Genomic DNA, 20,156 nt, shown 5'->3' with positions numbered 1-20,156 from the left:
GGCGGCGCTGGTGCCGGCCCGGCGCGGGGCTGCGGCGAGAGCGGGCACAGCCCGGACGCGGGGTCTGGCGGGGGTGGCCCGGGCGGGACGGGACGGGGCCGCGCTGCGGCGGCTCCGCGGGCGGCTCTCCGGTCGCGGAGCGGGGTGCGGGGCGTGCGCGGGCAGGACGGGGAGAGCTGAGAACTCGGGACCTCAGCCGTGTCAACAACAGGTAGGTTTAGGGAAATGCTGACTTGGTGGCTGCTTTCCTTTCTGCTGAACCGTGCTTTGGTGCCGTAACTGGCTGACCCGACTGCTCCGCATGGTTAAACGACGCCGTTCTTCAGTTCTTCGCTTTCCTGTGTTGGCTGCGTGGCAGAGAAGTTTAAAAGCTGTGTGTCGTGGTTGTGTTCTAATAAGAAATGTTTGCCCATGAGAAGAAATATGTATTTCTGAGAGGACGTGGTTTGCTGTGCAGAACGGCAGAATACTGCTGCCTATCCACAGCTGCGTGTTCTTACAGACACAAAACCCCAGCAAAACCCCACCACGTAGAATACAAAGTTATAACCTGTTTCTGCTTGCACTACTTGGTACTTATTTTAATTTTTTTTTAACAGACTGAATGAAAGTATATTTTAGTATTGGAGTGAGACTTCAAGTGAATAAAAGAACTCTGAAGGCTTAGTTTAAAAGTAACAATTATCTCTCTGTTAGAACCACTCTTGTTTCGTTCAGTGCAAAAGTAATAATTGATATCATTTTTTTAGCGGTAAAGACAGAAGCCTCGACTTAAATGTAAAGAAATAGAGCAGATCTGTTCTGCCTTTATTCTTTCAAGTTACAGTTCAGAGGTCAGCCTTTAGTTTTTGCAGGAAGGAAGAGAACAAGAGGAGGAGGAGAAGAGGAACAAGACAAGGCTGGCTACAGCAGCTGTGTCTGTTCAATGTGTAACTCCAGCAGGACAGTAAAGCCACATGCGGCTTTTGTAAAAGCTGAGTACAAGTGCTGCTTTGGGGATATGGTCAGTATCTTATGTGAGGAAATGAGTTAATGTGTCATTATTCAACCGGCTGAGTTTAATACAGGTGAAGTATGTAACAAGAAATCTCATCCATGGGTGTTGTTTTCTATTTTTAGTGTTAGATTTTGGGTTGAAATAGTTGAGTGAACAAGGATTTATTAGATGTGTTTTGTCTTCCATTGTCAGTGTCTTGCAGTTGAAGTTCCTGTCCTACAGTGTAATCCCGGTTGGATGTGTAACATGGTCTTACCTCTTGTGAGCATGGGTTTGGTACTTAATCTGTTTTCAGGCCTCTTCCTTCTAGGTGGTGTAGTCAGCTAGAGACAAACGTTTCTCCTTTCATCCTCCTCCCTCCCCTTGGTCTTCTAGAACAGTCTGTCGCTATTTACTCTTTTTGCCTTTTACATGTCTAGATTTCTTTGAGGCTTCTGATTCTCACTGGAGAAACTTCTGCCTCTCACTTGTTCTTTCTTTGGGTGAAACAGTTACCTTTTCCTTTCTTAATGCTTTATCTTTTGAGATGAAATTAATATAATTTTGTCATTTCCTTTTGCTATGCCTATGATAGAAATGTTTCACTTTGTTACAGCTGTGAAACCTCTGACACCTAGCAAATGCTTTCAGAGTTTTTTAACATCAGTTTCAAATAAATGCAAAAGATGAAGAGTGGAATAGAAGCCTCCAGAAATATGTGAGAGAAACACTTTAATACTACTATCTCAGCTGATAAAAAGTTGTTTGTGTTAGTGCAGTGTTGCCAGAGCTCAAAGTACTGTAAATGAAACTAGCCACAGATGTAAAACCTTCAGGCTGTTTTTGTTTGTAAAAAACTATGGCAGCAGACAGTAGATTTAATAATGCATTCTCTTTTTTTGATTACAAAGGCCAGAATTTTTTAGCTTAGAAAAAGGAATTGAGACTTTTTTTTTTCCTTCAGATGTTACTGATTTGATTCACTTCATACCTCTCTGTTTTGGCAACGTGCTTTGCTGTTCCTCTGTGCAGCTCTGGTTAACAGCACACGTCACCTTTCATGTCCCGGAAGTTGCACATTGATTAGTTTGTTCTTTCTGACCTACGTGGCTTACAGTTAGCTCAGAGAAGAGAAGTGGGTACTTTTGGAAGCAGTCCCCTGTTTAGCTTATAAGCATTTGCTATTTAGGTATTCTGTCTGAACTCGAGATGGGATTTTTCAGGTGGTAGTGCCTGTTGAGCTGCATTCACCTAGAGTGTCATGATACGTAGTGCCAGTAGTAAAATAAGTTATTAGAACTGCTGCTCCATTTTCATTTCTACATTTTTTCCAAAGCAAGATGCCTTCTCTTTGCCTGGTCTCAAGGTAGCTTGCATCAGACTCAGTCTTCTCTTAGGCTTCTCAGTGTAGGCCGGTGTAATGAAGAGTTGCCCTTACAGAACTTGCTCACTAGTTTGAGAGTTCAGGACACCAACAGAAGTGTCCTGCAGAAAAATTTTTGGGCAAGATCTCCCAAGATGGATGAATATCCATAGACAGATATCTTTATGTGCTTTTTAACCAAATATTTAAATGCTGTGGTACAAATATTTATTCACTGCGGTACTAAACAGAACTCATGGTCAGGCTTGGGACACAGCATTGACTTTGTGTCTTTTTTGGTGTTTGTGTTGCAAAAGCTGGCATCAATAGTCAGTTTCACTGTGAGTGTTTGCCACACTTATCCATGCTAGGGTTACATGTTACAACATTGTGCAGAGATGAGCTCAAGGTGCAGGGAGAGCCTTAGGTGAATTTTTAGGTTATTATTGTACCAGTTGTCAGTACAGATCATTGTGTAAGATTCTTCTAGTAGAATATAGTGGGGAAAGGGTTGAGTATGTTGGTTTTGTTAGCAATAATACAATATTCTCTCAGAAATCTTGTGTGACTGCAGAGTGGAGAAAGGTTCAAAGTGCTGCTTAGTCCTATGACATTGCCTGTGTAGCAAGTGTCATGTACGAGTGATGTGTGGGCTAAATTGATAACTACTGAGTGAAAGCTACATTCAAATCAAGTCTGAGAAGACATCCATAAGCAGCTTATCTTGAAAAACTTGTGTTATTGTCTACAGATGAATACCAGATCCTGATAAACCCATATGAACCTATTCTGGATTGTGGACTCATATAGAAGAATAAAAATAGTTAGCCTCTGGCTATTAACTAATGGCTTTCTCAACTAACTTTACTATCACTTATAACAGATCCGTAAAATCTGTTCATTTACGGAAGGTTGTGGAGTGTTTATTTGGTTTCTAGGGTTTCACCTAAGCATGCATGGCACATATTAAAGTCCAATTAAAAAAAAAAAAAAAAAAAGTGGAGGGTTTGTTTGTAATTGTATCTTGCATTAGAAATGTATGCCCTTTATGTAGTCTTACATTGAAAGATAATTCTTAGTGAATTTTATGGCTAAGCAAGGGGAAATGACATCACATTGAATCATACTCTGTCACTACCTGGCAGGTAATGCTTTGAACTTGAGCTTTTTCCTCTAACCACTTTTTCACATGGCTTGGTTTAGCTTTTATGGGACAATATCTCTGCACTGTGTGAAAGGTTGTTTCTGAAAATACAGTTGTGGAAGTCAAGCCTGCTCTGATTCTGTGGATAAATGGACCAGCTCCAAGAGATACTTTATTTTGGTTTTGTTATTTTCTTTAAACTGTATTAAAAGGCAAAGCAGAAACAAACAGCAATGTCCATGCTTACCATTTTACTTTTCCTAAACAACTGTTATTTGAATAAAATCTCTCTGTGTTTTCTTCCCCACCTCCCTCTTTGACCACCATTATTTGAAGCATACTCTCATCTCATGTCTGTTAACTGCTTTTATGAACTCACTGATTGCACTGAATCAAAGGGAGGTGATCAAGTACAGTTCCTCTATAAGTAGCTGACTTGATTTTTTTTGGTTTCTTTTTTGGTTCCTGTGTCCTTCAGCAAATCATTAAGTGTCCTGGCAGTTAGTACTGCAGAAGCTTGTTGTTGTATTCATGCTTACACAATGCATCAGATGCTCCAGGATAAATATCACAAGTGGTGATTGTTCCTGTATGGAGTGTTATTTCATCTGAGTTTGCCAATTTGACAGTAGTTCCACCTGGCCAAAATAGGAATCACAGTTGGGTGGAGCAGTAGTGGCAGGAAATTAGGACCGAGTACATGGCAGAAACACCAGAGTTCTCTGATCTGTGTGTTGAACAAAGGCACCCTATGAACTTTATTCTGGGGTTCTGCAGAGGTATCACTTCCCCTACTGTAAGGAAGCTCTGCCTTCAGTCAGCCCTGAGTCTCCACTGGGCTCATGCTTGATAGGTACCATGCTCCATCGATACACTATAAATACCTTTTCCAGCTGAAGCTTTGCTATATACCTTGCCACAGTGAAGTAGCTGAAATCAATGGCTCACATGGAGTATAAAAACACGTTTTGATGCTCCATGTTCTTAGTAACTGGTGTGTTTTCATGAGCTCATTTGGGAGCTTTATGACCTTTGTTATATAACAAGGAACCGGACTTAGCTTTGTAGAAGTATTGGAAGCAGCATAGTCAGGTATTTAGGAAATGTTTGTCTGTCACTCTAAAATGTGAATAGTGATAGTTAAGGTTGTGCATCATTTCAAAGTACTCTTTTTTTGACGTCTGAGCACTGAAAAACTGGGTGCAGTGACTTTTACTAGCATTCTTAGGAGTTTTACATCAGAGGAGATCAAGTGTTGAGTGAAGAAATCCACAGAAGGAATCAATTTTTCTGGATTTGAAACATGTTGACTTATTTAAAAACAAACAAACAAATTCCTATTAACAACACTTAGTAAGTTCACAGTCTAAAAGCCTTTGAATATCATGGAAACGATCTTGAGTGCAAATAATGAAAATTTAGGATTATTTCTGCTGAGCTTCTAGTACTTTGCAAAGCAGGAGCAGCTGTCTTTGTGAACATAATTACAGGTCAGTACTGATTCTTTATTTTCCTAGTGTTCACAGAGTGTATTTGTTTTTGTTGCTTGCACATTTTGTGTAAAGTTCTGTCTAAGCAGCAGTCAAGCAGAAGCTATTAGCCTCCTTCAATTACAGTCTCTAAATCTGGTGCGAAATGTTGAGCAAAATGTATTTTACAGAATATATATTCTACAAAACAGTAACTCTAATTGAGCACATCCTTCTGCTGCCAAGAGTCATTGCCTAACTTAACTGTATCAACTAAACGAAGAGAGGTTTTCTAGTTCTTACTTGAGCTTTTCTTTGTCTGATACATTATTTTAAGTTTTGACTTGTTTGAATGAAAATAACCATTATTAAAGTTCTTACTCTTAGTGGCGGATAAGCCACGCTTCACTTTTGTACTGCTAGACATTTAAATAAAGATTCAGCATAGGGTAGGGAGGAGGATCAAAAACGAGATGAACACAAAATGGATCAGTCACAGTAGCAGTGGACATTTTTCAGTTTAATTGACTTAGAAATCTGGAAATATTCAGTTTATTCTCCTTGCCTTCAGGTCAGTGATGGTGGTGTCAAAACTGGTCCCTGACAGCATGCCTTATATTTGTCTCTGTAAATGGCATGAAACATAAGTCTACTGTAATAGTACATTAAACATTCTTGTTATTGCTGCCTCTGGTGATAAAGCAAAATGTGGAAGTCCATCAGCTTCTTAAAATCTATTTGTTGTTGCATCTTTGGATTAGAACTTTGTGATTCTTTTAAGAGAACAGACTTTTGTAGTTATTTAATTCAGAAGAATTCCAGTGTCTCTGTAAAGTGAGCTTTTTTAGAATAGTATTTTAAAGGTAGGAAATTACTAACAAGGTTACTTATGTTATTTTCATTGTCACAAATATGCATAAGCCCTCTGTATGGATCAGTAAAGCCTTTAAACCTTGATTTGTCCTTTTAACTGAAACATTGTATGCTTGTTTTTTGTTCTGTATCCTCCCTTGCAAAGAGAATGCATGCTGAAACAGTGTGATCAAATATTAAGCTTTGATGGTACACTGGGTTGCATTTTTGACTTGTAACTGCTTTTTTTTTCTGTGCAGGAGGTGACCATTTAATTGTGTATTTGGTATGTTCTCTTCACTGCTCTGATAGAGAACAGAGAATGCATCCTGGTCTTACCATCTTGATAAGCTGGCATCTCATCAGAGTTTATATCAAGATTTTGAAAAAAATAGCATGTGATTTCTAGAGATGTACCTGGATATAATCACTGGCAAGACCAGTGCAGAAAACTGTTATGATGACTGCTGTTCAGTGCAGCCAGAAAATGAGACTTCGAGTCCAGTTTCCTCACTGCTTACTGTAGTGAATGTGGATAGGCAGTGACCTTGAATTCCACATCCTTCGGAGAGCTACGTCCATTGTGGTGTTCCGCTTTCTTCACCGCAGATCTTTGGTACACCAGAGCCTCTAACGCAGGACACTGACAGCTCCTTTGTGGTCTCCTGTTGTTTCATGTGGGTGAGAAAGGGAATGGGCTCTGGCTTGTTTCAAACCAAGCACTCGGTGGTTGCTGGCTGAGTCTGGATGCAAATAACCAAATTCCAGCTGACATAACATCAGAAGTCTCTAATCTGGATTTTCCTCTGCCTGTCTGTTCCTATGAGATATCCTCATCTGTGGGCCTGTCATACTCTCTCTTCAATTATTTGAGCTAGCTGTCTTTTTCCTGATGAAGTGATCACTAGTGGCCTGTTGAAAGCCACTGCATTTAGAGAAGGAGTGTGTGTTCACTCAGGAAATGAAAGTTCCAACTAACATATTTTCCACAATGTACAGTGTTTAGATAGGAGAAACTGAACACTCTCTACTTCCTCAGAATAAAACACGTTGCTCTCCCACTGTGTTACTGGGCTTCCCTCCTTGTGTTGGGTGTCACTGTGCTCCTTTCTGGAGAGTCCTTGCGACAGATCAGGCTGGTGTCAGAAGCGAACAGAGAAGGACAAGCAGAGGGCAGTGGGAAAGCAGACTGCTCTGGAGTATTTGGGGCATGAAAACTGCTGAAGGGTTCAGAGTGACTGAAGCATAAGGAGCTGTTTATGTAGCTGATTCATGTGGTGATAGTGGCAGGTTTCTCAGGGCATCTAACAGGTGTGGACTCTTGTTCCAAGTGGGAGGAAGGTGTGCGGGTCTGTGTTCCCTTCACATGAGAAAATTTTGTTGGTTAAGGCCAACCCTGTGTAAGCACAGGAGTGGTGAAAAGGTGTGCTGCTCATGTGATGCCATTCTACCAGTGCAGCTGTAGCTACTTTCAGTGGATTTGTTGGCACTTTGTGCTTCTTGTAGAAGTGCTTCCTTTGCTGTGAAGTAACAGGAGGATTGACTTTCTTGCTTTTTAGTAAGATCTTTATTTACATACTTGTGAATATATAAAGACAGAGAGAAATGAAAAAAGAAATCTGACACCAAAGTTGTTGCAAACTTTTTAACTGGTTGCATAGACTACTCCTAGTTTCCCTATGTTAAAACAAGTATGCAGATTAACAGAGCATCCTTGAATGCTATTCTCTTGTACTAAGATATACTTAGTGTATCTCCATTTTTCTGTGCAGTTAGACATTTCTCAAAGTCTTGGATGAAGGTTGCTTATTTTCTAAGAAGACTTGATGCTGTGAAGTCAGAGATAGTTCTGCTCACATGTTCAGCTAGTAAAGTTTTGTCGTTCAAGATCTACAAAGCCATGCAGAATGCAGCATTTCACATAGAATTGGTTACGGTTAAGTTGGTATATCTCTGCTCAGATTAAAAAAAGTTAAAAAAATCTCCCTGCTCACCCTTAAATGCGTGGAAAAATTGAAAACTTAATTTAAAACAAATACTGTTGGAGTATGGTTTTAGTAATGGAGAGGATCCCTGTGTTTTATCTTTTAATTAGACCTCTTTAGTGTCCCCTGTAACATGCTTCTAATCTGTTTTTCTGGTCTGTGGCTTGCAATTAATTAGATAAAACAGCTTGAGAGTAACTTCAGTTTGGTACTGTTTGGCCTTGACATTTGAAGTAAGTCAGTTGCCTTCCTTTAAAAATTTTGAAACTGAATTTATTTTCATGTGTTAAATTAATTGTTTTGAAGAGCTGCAGTGTTTTCCATATTCAGCTCATGTTTTAAAATCCTTTTACTGTTGAACAGGCAGTATCTATTTAATAAGAAGAAAAGGTGAATGTGCAATGAAAATATACCTAGCTTTTGCATAATTTGTATCCATGTGAAATTTTTGTCTTGAGAATGGATTCCTGACATGAATTATTTTCATACTGAATGAAGACTGGGATCCATTTCTAGTCTGAGACACTGTTGTTTATCTTAAGTTTCATGGATTAGACATTTCACAACAAAAAGAGAAAATATTTTGATGATCTCAAAAATTTGATTTCCTGCAGTTTTAACTTGGTTATTGATTACATGTTGTTAACATATTCATGTTTTGCATTCAAGTTGATTTAGCACATTGCATGTGTAAATGCTTTAGAAGCATGATGTATCTCACAGTCTCTACAATAGAAAGGATTTTCTGTATTAATGTCCTCTGTTAGGTTCCACAATGGGAGATCTTTGTAAGGATTTCTTTCTCCAAATGACAGAAGAATTACCTTCAAAGTTAAAGTAACATACTTTTACAGACTTCTGAAAACCAGTGTCCTAGGTAGGCTGGAACCTTGCAGCTTAAAAATTATTGCTGGTTGTACGTAGCAGCATATGAAGTCATTGGTGTTTAAAGGTCGTCTAGTAACAAATTGCAATTTGTATGCAAGGAACTTGGTTTACAAAGAAAAATTCTTTGTCACATAGTAAATGGTAAACTGGTAGAACTTGTTACAGATTTTTCAAGGTTTAAAGTATAATAAGTTAAATGAAAGGTATGTCCTAAAGATACGAAATATGACATGACCTCCAAATTTGGAGGAAGTTTATATCTGTCTTCTAGAAACTGGCAGTATATGCCAGTGGAAGGATCAATCTAAACACTTATTTTATGAGGGTTTTTTTTGTTTGTTTGTTTGTTTTCCACTGTGTGTGTTATTGTCCTGGAGAGCATATAATTAGCTAGACGATATAAGCCAGGTCGGTGGTGTATTCTGTGACCAGGCAGTTGGCAGGCTATTGCTAAGCAATATAAAACTGTTTTTGGTAAGAAGACGTAAAATACTTCTACAACATACATGAATGAGAATATAAATTTTAAACAGTTGTCTGGTTTTATAGTTGTAGAGACAGTGCCCATAGTGGTGGGATAGGTGTGAACAGTGCTTTAACTGCTTGCACACGTGGTAACTTTGAAGTGTAGTCAGGCAGGGAATGCAGTGAGGCAGGGAATGATTTATATGGATGGCAGCTGTATTGTAACTTCCTAGGAACCTGAAGATCAGAGCTTCTGTTGAGCAGCCTGTAAAGCCTCTATCAAGTATTGTTTTATATATGTTATTTTTAGATTGAGTAGCACAATAGGCTATGAGACGCTGTGTAGAGAAACCTTTCCTACTTTCGAAGCATCACAGATATTGCAAGGGAAAACACTAATTTTGTATAGAAATGTGCGCACAGTATCTTTAATGTAGCATTTTAAAGATTTTAGTCTGTCTGTTTCTTTTGTGCCACCAGGGGGCATGGGACTACAGTCTGTTTATTTTTTTTTCTTTCCAGTATCCCATCATCTGCATATTGATTTCTTCTTGTTTTCAGTTCCTCAATTTTAGAAGTTTCTAGCATTTATCATTAAACTGTTGGGATTCTAGGATGTTGGTCCTACATCTCAATTAGCTTAATCTGGTTCTGTTGTCAAAATATGTATTTGTCCTTTTGGGAAGCAGCAATAGCTGTCTGCCTGTGTTGCATTTTAGAACCTGTTACTGTTTTCAGGATGTATCAATTAAGAAACGGAAACAAACAACAAGCAGTGGATCAGCACTTCGCTCAGCCCATAAAATGTGGAGACAAACCAATAGATTTAAAGAAGTACTAAAACATATTGTCTGCAAAATTACAAAGAACTTTCATAAAGGTAGACTTATAGTAATGACAGTTTAGAATCCAAAAAACTGATAGGTAGCTCTTGGTAAGGGTTTGGTTTCTGTTTGGTTTGGGTGTTTTTTTATTCCTGCAGGCTTCTCAAAGTCAAGAGAATTTAAAAATTGTACACATCAATTTAGAAAGGAGACCTAATCCTTTGCAAACTACAGTTGCTGAAAAGGAAAATGCAAATATTTCAAATGTATTACTGTCGAAAGGGAAAAAAGTGTCATATATAGATGTTGTTTCTAATATTATACTGTAGTCCTAAGAAAATAAGGCAGTGGTGCTGGGAAAAAGTCATTAAAACCATAAGTCACAGAGTAGCTGTCTCCTGATTCAATGGTATTTGTGTTGAATGTAATAGTAAAATGCAGATGCCTGAAACTGCAGCAGGTTTGGCTATTATGACAGCTGCTTGCAAAAATATCTAATCATACATTGTATATTTTGGAATCTGAACTCAACTTTAATAATAGGAAGTGACTGGTTTTTTTGTTCTCTTGTCACTTCTTGTTACATTGAAGTCATTTTGAAGAAACAAAGAAATTACTGTTATGAGGAAGTATCCCTAAGATCACGTTAAATAATCTGCCCTTTTGTGAGTTTGTAAAAGCCAGCACATTCATGCCTGATAAAAACCATACCTCAAATGATTTGGAAGGAGTGGCTAGCCCATGAGAGGGCAGTAGCATTTTGAGGTGCCCTCTGAGGAGGGCTGGGGTCCCTCCTTCATTCCAACAATACAGTGATTAGATGCTATGAAATTGCTTTGTGGGATCTGTCTCTTCCTTCCCAGTTGCTCTGGGAGATGAGTCTACTTTTTTCAATTCACATTGATGTTCTGCAGCCTTCCTCTTGTGGAGCTCTCTAGAATATCTGCAAATCCTGTTGTTTGGCAGTTGGAGATGACCTTCTGACTGAAAATGCCATTAGCTTGATCTCTCTTTTTCAGGATTTTCTTGATGGTTGTAATGGTGCAATTATATAGATTATTCCTACAATCAGGCTGTTAAAGGATCTTTTACCCCCGTACAGTGCTTTTGTTAATTTGTCTCCGACTTCCACTGAAAATCAGAAAAAGTGGTATTTATTGAGCTATTTTAAATGTATGGGAAAAACCTGAAATGTTTACAATATCCTCTTAATCCCATCACGATGTGACTGACTTGTAAAAAATCGCTTTGATGTTCTGATAAATGAGAAGATCAGATTTTTGCAAATCTATGGAAGATGTGAAAAAAGTTGAATTAGAGATAATTGCTGCTTGATACTGTGTGACTTTAAAGCGTATCTTCCTATCATTGATTAAATCTTGTGCTGTGAATTCAAGTTCATAGAGGAAAAATGTCTCTTGCTATTTTCTCTTGTACTGGAAAGAGGAAGTTCTGTGTGTTGGGTCAATACCTTATTAGTTTGTCTTTATGTAAAATATGAAATAAAGATATATTTGAATTTTCTGTGTGATCACATACTATTGTGAAACTGATTTTTTTGTTGTTGTTGGGCTTTTCGGGTCTATCAAGAATTTTTCTGAGAAGTAATTACACCTTTTTTTTTTCCTCTCCCCTAGGGCCAGCTTTCAATATTGCAAGAAAAAATAGATCATCTAGAACGCCTGTTGGCAGAAAATAATGAGATTATTTCAAACATACGCGATTCTGTGATCAATCTGAGTGAATCAGTAAAGGATGGTCAAAAAAATCCAGAAGCTATAAACTTCAGTCAAGGGTCTGTTTCTGAGCTGTTCCCTTCTGCTTCAGTTTTGTTCACAGTTGATTCTGAGGATTGTTTGTTTGCTTCAAAAAGTGGAAGTCACAGTTCAGATGTACAGGTAAGCTGTATGTTTTTCTCTCTTATTGTGCTGGAGTCCTAGCTGTCACTTTGTATTTAATTCTGAAAATGTCAAGTTGCTGCTAAAAGCTTGGTACTAAGACATAATAGAATTGTTGAAGTGATTGCTGTGTTTAATAGATGTTGTGAAAGTGTTCCTTTATACCTTTTTTAAAATTCTCTGGAAATTGAATAATGATTATGAAGAGCCAACATTTGGCTTAAAGAAACAAAAGCTTAAAAGTTTTTTCAAAAATCCGAACAAAATATAGTGATTATTGTCCCATCAGTTCTTTGGAAATAATTTGTTTGAGAGTCTCTTTGAGTTTCCCCAAACTGTTCTAAAACTGATGAAAAATAAACTGCGAATAGTGGATAGTCTTGGTTTAAATATATTTTACTTTTAGGGACATATGTGTAGATGAGGTTTGATGGGGAGGTAAAGAATGTTCAAGAATTAGTAATTTAAAAAACATCTTGGGTCCTGTGTTCCCTTTTGAATGTCATTTCTGTATTTCAGCATTCCTGTGCCTCCAGTTCATATAGGCGCTTTGATCAGAAGGGAGGAACATATACCATGTTGACTGGCTGGCATGAACTGGGGAGGTTGAAGTTTTTAAAGTCAAACACTTCAAGTTGAATTTTTTTTGCTTTCTGGTGATGCTTGTGAGTTCATGGACTCTTATATATTCAGTTTTAATGGAGTGATTCAGGAGCACTGAGAATACTCTGTGAAGTTTGTGATCTGTACTGTTTTTGTGAGTCTTGTGGGAGTACTATAAATATTCATAGTACTCTAAAGCAAAGATTAAATTTTGCAGTCCAGCTTTCTCGTTTTAGAATTTAAAGTATTTCTATTGCAGGAGAAAGACAGCGGACTTCAGAAGAATAAGTACACATATTAGAACAATTGCAACCTCTGATGTATCGTGCTTAATGCCTTTAAACTCTTCAGGGATAGGCACCACCTCAATGTCTTTTATAGAGAAAGTAGACTTTTTAAAGGCAATATCTGAACATCTCTTCATGTTTCTCATATGCCTTAAGACTTCTGGGCAGGGAAGTGAAACATCTGGACCTGTGGTTACAGGCTTTCAAGTTAGTGGATTATTAACAAGTTATTTGTTGTACAATCTGTTACCATGTTAGGTGATGCACATTTTTATGTGCATTAAAAATAAGTTCCAGTAAATTAATTTTGAGATAAAATATGTTGTCTTAAATTCTTGGGCATGTTAACCTGTTACGAATGGAAGGTAAAATGTACTTTCTAAAACTGCTCTTTGTTTTTTCTTCACACTTGCAGAATGTCAGAACATACATCTCCTATCACCCAATGCACCTACTACCTACCTAATGGGAGGCTGTTGTAACTAAATTGGTTTTGGATAATTCTCTTTACTTTTAAGTACATTTGCATGTTCATAAGAAGCAAGCATACTGTTCCCCTACTCACATTTTCCTTTCTTCCTTGCACAGGGAGGGAGGGCTTTAATGTTCTCCGTGCCATTTCGTTAGTACCCTCTGTTGAGCAGGTTATTCACCATCATCATTAAGTCACTTTAATATTGCTTCTGTATACAGTTAGTTTCCAGTCCTGTGAGTCTGAGCTGCATTTCAGTTATGGAATCTAAGACCTTGACTTCAGCAGAATTCCTCTAGCACCACATTACGAGCTGATCTAAATCACTGTATTTCAGTACAGTTTTACTATTTAATACTTTATATACCCTGATGTATTCTGCGTGCTCAGTTAATTTATTTGAGACGTTTTCAATCATAATTTTGAGCACTTTTTGAAAGAAATAAACATGTTAATTGCTGCTGTTTGTAAACAGATTTTTACATTACTTTTCCCATGTTTGTCCTTGGGTGGCTGAGAGCCTACAAAGTAGTAAGAGCTAATATAGGTGAGATTAAGTATTTGAATAAAAAATAACTTTACAGAGTGAAGGTAAAAGAGTCTTCACTGAATAAATAATGGAAATTTATTATAGTCTCCCATAATGGAGAAACCATTGTAAAAATGCATTCAAATATGGATTTAAAAACTTTGTCATGGTTCAGTGAGAAATATTGCTGGATTTGGTACTCAAAGACATGTGTTTACATAAAACAGAAAAAGCAAGTTGCTAACAATATGAGACCAAAAGATTCTCAGATGGGACAGCTAAAGAATATTTTTTCATGGACTAATTATAAATCAAGAAATTGTTTACTTGCTACTGTACTGTTTATAAGTAGGTAGAAAACTGTAATAGAGCCGGACACAGAAAATAAGGCTGACTTGAGAATGCTATAATTTAAGTCAAGTAAAAGACTAATGTGTACTTTTTTCCAAAAGATAAATAATAGACAGGTAATAAACCCACAAAAATGAAGACAACTGGATTAAATATGGATATGACCTGATACTTTTTCAGTTTAGGATTTCAGGAAGTATCTGGCATTTGTGCTCAGAGAAGATGGAATTCTCAATAGCCATCATGCTGAGCTGGAAGGTCTTTTAAATAATACACTGAGGTGTCTCCTGTCTTGTCCATTTCAACAACTGAAGCATCTAAGATTAGGCTTAGTAATGTTACTCTTTTTGAAAATGAGACATGAATCACTCTTTAAAAAGATGGCTTGAAGAGGCACAATCTATGCTTTTATTTCTACTGAGCAGTAGTTTAGTATTCGCTGTTAGGATGTTATGATGTTTTCATGAGATTTACATAATTTCAGCAGTTTGACTCCTTCAGTATAGAGGAAGAATAAAACCATGTAGAAAAAACACAGCTGATAACCTTTCTGATGTTTTAATGAAAAGCTTGTAGTAACATGGCTGTCTTCTGAAGCAGCCATAATGAAGAGAGGCAGCATCCTTTTTGAATGTCTATCTGTCTACTGTTTTTACAGAGTCCTTTCTTATCGTATCAGTATGTTATACTCAGACGTAAAACTGAAATACATCCATGAAATACTTTTCTTTAACTTCTTTTTGTTTTTACTAACTAGGGGCTTGGAACTTAGTCATCACTTTCAGTCGTGTAACTTGTTTGAGTGATGATGCAATTTGTAATTAATCCTTTACACAATTCATATTGAGGATGGTGTTGTATGAAAGATAAAAAAGATTTAACTTCTGTTTTTTGGATGTCTTTTCATAAGTGTAAGGTTTTCAGCCTGGTCTGGCTTTTGTTTATTACAGGGGAAGGTTTTGGGTTTTTTTTTCTTTGGCTTTTTTTTAACTGCTTCTGATTAATGTTTGAATCACAAAATGGCTGAATGGTTGAGGTTGGCAGGGACCTCTGGATGTCATCTGGTCCAACCACCTGCTCAAGCAGGGCCACCAAGAGTCAGGTGTCCAGGATCATGTCCAGGTGACTTTTCAGTATCTCCAAGGGTGGTGATTGCACTGCCTCCCTGGGCAACCTGTGCCAGTGCTCAGTCACCCTCACAGGGAAAAGGCTTTTCATGATATTCAGGAGGAACCTTCAGTGTGTACCCTTTGCCTCTGATCCTGTCTCTGGGCAACACTGGAAAGAGAGTGGCTCGACCATCTCTGCACTCTCTCTGCCTTTATTTTCCTGGGTGCTCCTTCTTGCCGTTCTTGAAGATAGGAGTGACGTTGCTTTCCTCCAGTCTTTGGGCACTTCTCCTAATCACCATGATCATTCAAAGGTTCTTAAAGGGTGACCTTACAGTGACAACAGCCAGAACTCATGGGTGCGTCCCATCAGGTCCCATGGACTTAGATATGTCCAATTAGTTCAAGTAGTCCCTGAGCTGGCCCTGTTTCAAGAAGGACATCTTCCTCAGTCCAGTTCTCTCCCCTCCTTTATGAGACCTGGGATCCCTGAAGGCTGATCTTGCTCGTAAGGACTGGGGCAAAGACGGTGTTCAGTACCTCAGCCTTTCCCATGTCCTGTGTCACCAGGTCCCCTCTCTCATTCAGCAGTAGATCCCGGCCTTCCTTTTGTCACTTGTTGCTTAAAGAAGCCCTTCTCGATGCCTTTGACATTCCTGGCTGGATTCAATCCCACCATTTGTCCTTTAGTTTTCCTAACTTTATCACTGGGTGCTCGGACAATGTTTCTGTATTCCTCCCTGTTTTAGATTTGCTTGACCAGGATTTGCTGGGGGTGGGGGCTATAAGCGTGGGGGCTATACCTCCTCTTCGAGACACTGCTGGAAGTTTCCCCCATGTCTGACAGCCAGTGCCAGGTGGCTCCGAGATGGATCCACCTCTGGCCAAAGCTGGGGCAATCACATGGTAGTAACACCACTGGGATAACAGATTTAAGACAAGGGAAAACAAAGATACTGTATAGAAGTAATTGTGGCCAGAAAAGAGATGAGTGAAAATATGTGAGAGGAACAGCTCTGCAGACACCCAGGTCAATGCTGAAGGAGGAGCAGGAGGTGCTCCAGGTGCCAGAGCTGAGATTCCCTTGCAGCCCGTGGTGCAGCCCACGGTGAAGCCCCTGTGTCCCCACAGCCCATGGAGATCCACGGGGATGCAGAGATCCACCTGCAGTGCATGCAGGATCCCAGCTGGAGCAGGAGGATGCCCAAAAAAGGCTGTGATGCCATGGGAAGCCCATGCTGGAACAGGCTCCTGGCAGGACCTGAGGCCCTGTGGAGAGAGGAACCCACACTGGAGCAGATTTCCTGGAAGGACTTGTGACTCTGTGGGGAACCCAAGCTGGGGCAGGCTGTTCCTGAAGCACTGCCTGTGGAAAGGCACCCTTGTTAGAGCAGTTCATGGGAAGGACTTACATTGGAGCAGTCAATGGGGAACTTGCTCCCATGGGAGGAGTTCCACACTGCAGCAGGGGGAGGACTCCTGCTTGCCAAGGAAGTGGACAGAGAAAAAACATGTGATGAACTGACCATAACCCTTCTTCCCCATCTCCTTGCACCACTGAGGCAAGAAGGTAGAGAACTGAGAATAAAGTTAATCCTGGGAAGCAGGGAAGGGTGGGGGAAAGGTGTTTTTAAGATTTGTTTTACTTCTCATTATTGTACTCTGATTTTGATTAGTAATAAATTCAGCTAATTTCCCTAAGTCAAGTCTGGTTTGCCCATGATGGTAATCAGTAAGCGATTTCTCCTTCCCCTAATCATGACTTGTGAGCCTTTAATTATATTTTCTCTCCCCTGCCCACTTTTAGAGGAGACTGACAGAGTGGCATTGGTGAGTACCTCATACCCAGCTAGGGTCAATCCACCCCACTCTTCCATTTCCTGTCTCTGCCTTCATCCTCTGTAGGCTTCTTTTTTGTGTCTGAATTTTGCCAGGAGCTCCTTGTTCATCTGGGTAGGCCTCCTGGCATTTCTGCCTGAATTCCTACTTGTTGGGATGGACTTCCTCCACTTGGAGGAGGTGATCCTTATTACCAGAGGAGGTATTAACCAGTTTTCTTGGGCCCCTATTCCATCCCAGGGCCTTATGCTGTGGGATCTTGACAGCAAAGCATCCAGAGCCTGTGCTTCTGAAGCCCAGGGTTGTGGTTTTGTATTTTGTCCCCCTCCCTCTTCTCAGGGTCCTGAACTCTACAGTCTTATGGTCACTGCAGCCAATGCTGCCATTGAGCTTCACAGCCCTGATGAGATGAGGGCACTCATGACAAGCAAGAGGTCCAGCAGAGCACCTCTCCTCACTGCCTTCTTGGTCCCTTGGATTAGGAATATGCCACTGCCATGCTCCGGGAACCTTCTGGATGACTTATGCCTGGCTGTATTGTCCCTTGTGCACAACAGAGGGTCATTGAAGCTCCCCATGAGGACCAGGCCCTGCAAATGTCTGTGGAGAGCCTCCTCTACTTGTTATCCCTGATCAGAGAACCTGTTTGCAGACATCCACTACGCTGTCACCCATACTGGTCTGCTTCTTAGTCCTTGTCCATAAGTTCTCTGTTGGCTTCTCATCCATAGAATCCAGGAAAATCAAGTGCAATCATTAATATGGCCGTGCTGTGTTCATCACTAAACCATGTCCCTAAGCTCCATATCCACATGCTTTTCTGTACACTTCCACACTTCCAGGGGTGGTGATTCCACCCTTTCTGTGGGCAGCCTGTGCCAGTGCTCGACCGCTCCTTCCATGATGAATTTTTTCCTAATATCCAATCTAAACATCACAGCTTGAGGCTGTTTCCTCTTGTCCTGCTGCTGTTACCTGGGAACAGAACCAGACCCAGACCTGGCTGCACCCTCCTGTCAAGGAGCTGTAGAGAGCAATAAGGTCCCCCCAGAGCCTCCTTTTCTCCAGGCTAAACACCCCCGGTTTCCTCAGGTGCTCCTCATCATACCTGTGCTCCAGACCCTTTCCCAAATTCGCTCCCTTCTCCAGACACACTCCAGCACCTCAATGTCCTTCTTGCAGTGAGGGGCCCAAAACTGGATGCAGGATTTGAGGTGCCTCACCAGTGCTCAGTACAGAGGGACAATCACTTCCCTGGTTCTGCTGGCCACATTGTCTCTGATACAGGCCAGGAAGCTGTCAGAGAGGCACCCCAACATGCTATTTTACCAGGAAGGATTTTGGGGATTTCTTTGTGATTGTGCCTTGTAGGTTCTTCCTTGCTTATCAAAAAATGTTGGAGGTGACCCAATTTTATTGATTTATTATATTACATATTTTTTAAACCCTTCCATGTCACATCATTCCTGCCCACTACTCCCTCACAGGGCTGCTGCTGACTCTCTCTGTCCCCTCTTATTCTCAGCCACAAGCTGTCCTTAACAGGTCAGCCATCTCCCTGGCAAAGGTACCTCTGATGCCCTTAGTTGGATCTCATCTCTCCCAAGCAGACACAGATATGAAAACAGGGTGAGAGAACTCCAAACACCAATTCCGAAGCTATTTATTGATCTATACTATCAGTGTCCTCCTCTCACACTCTTACCCCCCTCACTGGTGGATAGAAGAGGACACCACCTGTGACCTCAATTACCTGCAGAATTCTGCAGTCAGTTTTGATGCAGTCTGGGTTGCCTCTGAGAGTTTCACTGATACCCACATGGAAGGACAACAAGGGATAGTAGCCATTAAGTTGGACAAGCTTCAACAGTTCCTCTACGATATGCATGATTCAGGCCTTTGCAAGGCAGCGAATGTCTCTAGAAGATGGGTCATGTCATCGAAGCAGTTATATCAGACAACTGTTGATAAGGATTCCAAGACCTATTTCCTGAATTGCAGTTTCTGTCTCTTGAGCTCGTAGTCATATCAGCGTGGTTTGAAATAGCTGTGAAGTTGTAGATGTCAGGGAAAAAAATTATGAATGTTATGTTTCGTACTGTAAAAATTAGTATCCTTCAGACTGCAGAAAGTTGCTTGTTAAATGCTGACTCCATCCATAAGAAAAACTCACAGGAATGTGTGGAATTCCATGAATTACTACTTTTTAATCAAATAATGTTTTCATGGTTGAAATGTCCAAAGAGTTTATCAGTATTAAGGCCATTCATTGTTCACTGGCAAATTGACAAAGTATGCACTTACATTTTCCTCAGAACATTGCATTGCAGAGAAAAAATACAGTTCTTCAAACTCAGATTTTAGAAAATACCGTATTTAGAAAATATGCAATAATAAAAGACTATCTATATTATCTATTATATAATATATATTATTTATTCTTTATCTAATATATAAATTAGCCCAATAGCATATTTAGAAAATATGCTATTAGGCTAACAAACTTCAGCAAAACCCTTATTTGGGCCCTTCAAGCTGACAGTACAGAATGCACAGATCTTCAAGTATTGCACCTTTGTTTTCCACTAATTAATATTGTCCAAAGATTGAAGCAATCCTAGGGGAGCAGTGATGTGACAGGATCATCTCATACAGGCCACAGATGTTTGGTGTACATGGAATCTCTCACATGTTGTAGTTATCCAGTGCACATTGCAGGCCCAGCTGAGGCTCTGCTGGATGTAGGATTACTGGGTTTTATTCCCTTCTTACCTTACTTAGTTCCCTTTATATCTTAAGCTAAAGGCCTGTGGTGGATTGACCTTTTCTGGCTGTCAGATTCCAACCCCTCCAAGGTTAACCCACTCCTCTTCCTTTAGGCACCCAAATCTGGGTCTTGAGGATTAAGAGATGGGGAGTGGCGATGGCCAAAACTTGGACTGAACATTTCCAGAGTGAAGTAACTGTGGGGATTCTTTTGTTGTTCTTATGAGGTGAAAGGACAAGGAGTGGAGATCTACCTTGTATGTGGGTGTGTGTAAAAATTTCCACTTTCTCAGTGTCTTAGTGTGGGAAAAGTTTTTTGTAAATGTAAGTGAAGTT

The 20,156-nt window shown here is 39.9% G+C and overlaps 1 protein-coding gene across 1 annotated transcript in view; it reads left to right on the top strand.

The window, feature by feature from the left end:
* The first annotated feature begins 147 nt into the window (after positions 1-147).
* MAN2A1 (mannosidase alpha class 2A member 1) overlaps positions 148-20,156 on the top strand; it is a 110,939-nt gene continuing 90,930 nt past the window's right edge. Inside the window, exons 1-2 of the mRNA XM_042028037.1 lie at positions 148-211; positions 11,604-11,864. The gene's annotated coding sequence lies outside the window, so the exon portion shown is untranslated. The remainder of the gene's footprint in view (positions 212-11,603; positions 11,865-20,156) is intronic.

This window comes from Corvus kubaryi, unplaced genomic scaffold (genome assembly GCF_017639235.1).
Source record: "Corvus kubaryi isolate FWS band 111438036 unplaced genomic scaffold, C.kubaryi_AGA036_p1.0 37302, whole genome shotgun sequence".
Classification (NCBI taxonomy): Eukaryota; Metazoa; Chordata; class Aves; order Passeriformes; family Corvidae; genus Corvus; species Corvus kubaryi.
The sequence above is the reverse complement of the archived record's forward strand: the minus strand, read 5'-3'. Positions and strand labels throughout refer to the sequence as shown.